Source organism: Lactuca virosa, chromosome 3 (assembly GCF_052849685.1).
Source record: "Lactuca virosa cultivar CGN04683 chromosome 3, Lactuca_virosa_CGN04683_v6, whole genome shotgun sequence".
Classification (NCBI taxonomy): Eukaryota; Viridiplantae; Streptophyta; class Magnoliopsida; order Asterales; family Asteraceae; genus Lactuca; species Lactuca virosa.
Genome location: NC_136428.1, coordinates 248,425,829 through 248,430,155, shown reverse-complemented (window position 1 = coordinate 248,430,155; position 4,327 = coordinate 248,425,829). Strand labels below are relative to the sequence as shown.

General features: G+C 44.5%; 1 non-coding gene across 1 annotated transcript; it reads right to left on the bottom strand.

Annotated features, from left to right (window-relative positions):
• Positions 1–3,669: 3,669 nt before the first annotated feature.
• LOC145168167 (5S ribosomal RNA) lies at positions 3,670–3,788 on the bottom strand. Its single transcript, XR_013741739.1, has one exon. It is a non-coding gene; the product is annotated as a 5S ribosomal RNA (ribosomal RNA).
• Positions 3,789–4,327: the final 539 nt, after the last annotated feature.

The window sequence follows — 4,327 nt, the reverse complement described above, 5'->3', positions numbered from 1 at the left end:
CCACGGCTCCTCAAGGAGACTCCGGTTCTAGGAGGGTTTGATCCCTATAGAAGGGCTCCGACCCTAAGAGGCTATTTTCCAAGGTATCTTCCCGTTTCGCATGGTTTTTCACCAAGTCAAGTGTCGGGACGCCCCAATTGATTACGAAAAAAAACCAAAAGAGGTGTTGAGAGAGATTTGACGTTCTTGGAGAGATTTCTCATACAGAGAGAGATTTGGGAGAGATTTGACGTTCTTGGAGAGATTTCTCATACAGAGAGAGATTTGGGAGAGATTTGATGTTCTCGGAGAGACTTCTCATACAGAGAGAGATTTGGGAGAGATTTGACGTTCTTGGAGAGATTTCTCATACAGAGGGAGATTTGGGAGAGATTTGACGTTCTTGGAGAGATTTGGGAGAGATTTCTTTTGTGACCTTTTTGAGTGTTTCGCTTTGTAACGCAAGGTTTGTAAACCTCGTTAAGTCTTGTTATGATTGCTATATGCCCCCGAGGGTTAAGGAATAATGTTTTATTGAGTAGTTTCATCACTTGCCCTGATTAGGGTTTAGAGTTTCCGAACACGTGAAAATTCCAAGTGATACTTCGTATTAAGATTGCGAGTATTATAATAAGGATCATGATGGAAACCCTAATGTACAAGGGTTAGATGAGTTGACCGGTTTGACTCGTTGACTTTGGTTGACTTTGACTTGGCCAAAAATTGACGGTTGTCACATCATCCCCCCGTTAGAAAGAATTTCGTCCCGAAATTAGAATTTAGGCAAGGAGTAGGCATGAATAATCGAGCCAAGAAGTGGGTATACTTCCTAATCGATTGATTCTCACGCTCCCAAGTGAATCCAGGTCCTTGGTTGGTATTCCAGCGAAACTTCACTAATGGGAAGCGACGTTGCTTCATCCGTTTGACATCTAGGTCCATGGTCGCTACGGATCTTCCACGAAGGTGAGGCTCTTGTGGAACTCGATCTCGTCGAGGGGAATTACAAGAGTCTCGTCGGATAGATACTTCTGCAAGTTCGAGACGTGGCAGGTAGAATATACTTTACTAAGCTCTCGGGGTAGATTGAAGTTGCGAGTTACAGGGCTGATTCTGGCAATCTCGAAGGGCCTAATTATCTTGGGTTTCAGCTTTCCACGCTTTCCGAAGCGTACTAAGCCTTCCCAGAGTGAGACTTCCAGAGGAATTTGGTCTCTCACTCTGGAGTTCCAAAGGTTTCTCCTTCTTGCTTCTCTTCCCAGTCAAGGGTTGCTCCCTTCAGGGTCAAAGTCGTAAGCGGTTTCGTAATTTGCGAGAAGTTCTAAAGGAACTAAGACGGTAGGTTAGCGAGACCTAGAATTTCGGCGAATTCCCGTCGACACCTTCGGTGCTGACAATTTCTCAACGGTTTTGATTAATTGAAAGAGTCCTCAAGAATTCCCACATCACTAATAGTGTGTCTTAGGAATTTGACTCTTCAATTCCAAAACTCATATCTAGAGAACTTCGGGTAAGGCTTCTCTGATCGTATTGTTTCCACGGTTTGTTATAGTTGCTCTCTTTGGTTTCCTTCTTACTACGAGGGTAGATAAGCAAGTCATTTACAAGGACAATGACGAACTGATCCCAGTAAGAATGGCGTACCCTATTAATTAAGTTCATGACTACTGCGGGCAGGTTGGTCCTATCCGAGGGGTATCACTACGGACTCGCAGCGTCCGCATCGAGTTTGGAAGATTGTCCTCGGACATCCTTTTCCAATACTCGCGACTGGTGATATTCGGATCTCAGGTCCATTCCTGAAGGGTACCTCGTTCCTTGCGGTTGGTCGGCCTATTCGTCTATGCGAGGCAGATAGTAATGATTTCTACTGGAGATATTGTCGGGGCCTATGAAGTCGATGGACCTACGAACAATTTGCCTTTCTTCTTGAAGAACAAGACCGGAGCTCTCCATGGTGAGAAGCTTGGTCCTTCAATTCCATTGTTGAGTAATTCGTTAGGTTTGACCTGACAGTTCTTGCAGTTCGGTAGAGGGTTAGACTGTAGGGCGATCTGGTTACTGGAGTCGTACCGGGTTCTAAGTTTGTTCGTATGACGATGCGATTACTCGTAGTCTCGGGCGGTCTCTGTCCTGAAGTTCATATTAGAAATCATACATGGTTCATCAATCCCAGTCTCGTGTATACGAGTCGTATATAATTAAGATTGAAAAGGTTGTCGAATAAATGATTCTTCTTTAAGCTCACATCCCAACGAGGAAAAGAAGTAAAAAGGGGAATCATTAATTCTAAACCTGTAGAACCTTGATTACATACCACCCTTGTGTATACATTCTTCAGCGATAGATCAACCGTACGGGTCTTTGGATTGAACATGACGTACTGCTCGAGTGGTACTTCGGGGAGGTTTGTTGAGGTTTCTTCGGAAAGGATAAGAAACCTGAGGTACTCTACGCATGAGTACTTCGGAGTTCTGGAATGACGGCTACGCTAGAAAGATGATTTCGGAGGAATTGATTTACGCACGAAACTGGTATTGTGAGGATCGGATGGTCTCCAGTTGTATGATAAAAATCGGAGTCACTTGGAAATAAAGGCACTAGATTTGATCATAAAGGCGTTACAGACAAAACACAACAGTGCAACTGTCAACAGAGTTACAGTATTATAGATTTACTACAAGACTATTGCTGCAAACTAGGTATACTACAAAAGACAAGTATACGCAGCACGAGGATCCCTTAACTGATGAGATCTCGCAAAAGATAAGACTCAAGTTGTAGTAGTTTTTAGACAGTTTGGAAAGCATACAAAAATACAGCTGATGGGAAGCGTTCATATACTATAGTAGGGTCCTTTATGGTTCTGGGGTCAAACTCCTCCTGATCCCCCGTCACCCTTCTCTGTTGGGCAGTCCCTTTTGAAATGTCCCTTTACACCACATAGATGACATATCCGAGAAATTTCGACGTTGGTGGTTGAAGTAATGTGTTGGATCCGAGCCCTGCAGTGATTGATGGTGTGTCCCTTTTTGTTGCAGTTTAAGCACTGCATTACTCGACAAGGTCCATGATGGTGATAGTTGCATTTGTTGCACTCTGGGAGGTTGCCAGCATACGGTCTGGCTGGGTTAGGGATAACTGGGATGCCAGTAGGGATGACAGTAGGAGGTACAGATGTCGTGGCCGTGAAGGCTGCCACAGGTTGTTGTCTTTTGTTCGCCCCCTTGGGGTGCTTTGCCTTTACCTCTTTTCCTGAACCTTTGTCTGTTATTCTTGGGCTTGAGGTTCGGAGTGTTGTGGCAGTTCGTTACTCGTGGGTGTACTTGGTTGTCACTTGGATTGGAATCATTGATACCCATTCCGCTAACATTTGCATTGTTAGCGTTAAGGTGAGTCAGAACAGCTGTCACGGCAGCTGAGACTGCAGCTTGAAAGGTAGCTGCATCAATATGAAGGGTAGGGGTTTCGTTGTTCGGCTGACTATTTCCGAATGACGACATGATTCTGTAACATGGGAAGAAAATGAATTTGTGAGCGATTATGGTTGAACCTAGATGTATTTAGATCGTACAAGTAAAGAGTAGAAATAAGTTCTCGAGAGTTTGACCTACATCCCTATGATGTAGTCCTAGAAAAGAATAGAAGTAGTTCACATAATGGTCTCAAGACGTTTAACGTTCAAACAGGGGGGTTCAACACGAGGACTTCCCAAGGGGTCACCCATCCTAGTACTACCCTCGCCCAAGCACGCTTAACTGCGGAGTTCTGATGGGATCCGATGCATTAGTGCTGGTATGATCGCAGCCCTGAAAGAGAATTGGGAATGATCCCTGAGCTAAATTACCTTAGTCCAACAACTTGACTAGAGTGGGTTTCAGATAGACTCCTATGATAGTATGATGGAAGTATTTGAACAAAGAGTGACACAGAATTTAGCCGACTGACAATGTCATTGGTGTTTAAGACGTAACAGGCTTGGGAAAATTGACCTTGTAGAGGGTCTTACATCACATCCAGAGTAGGAAAGTTTTGGCCGCCTAAAGGCCTAACTAAAAGTACCTACAGTACAAGATAGTTTCATAGAAAATGCCACATAGGACATAGATAGGAAAAACGATTCCTTTTTAATAGGGAAAGAAAGTAAGGCATCTACTACTGGCGGCGGTCATCCCTCTGGTGAACCCTCGGTTTAGCCAGTTGCCGCTCCATATCAAGCATGTGCCTTTCGTACACCCTCTGGCGTACCCGGAGTTCTATGACTTCGGCTCGTGTTTCAGCCAGTGCTTGCAGCAGGGTTTCATGGTCTCTCTCAGATCTTTCACGAGTATGCTCAAGGCGATTGGTG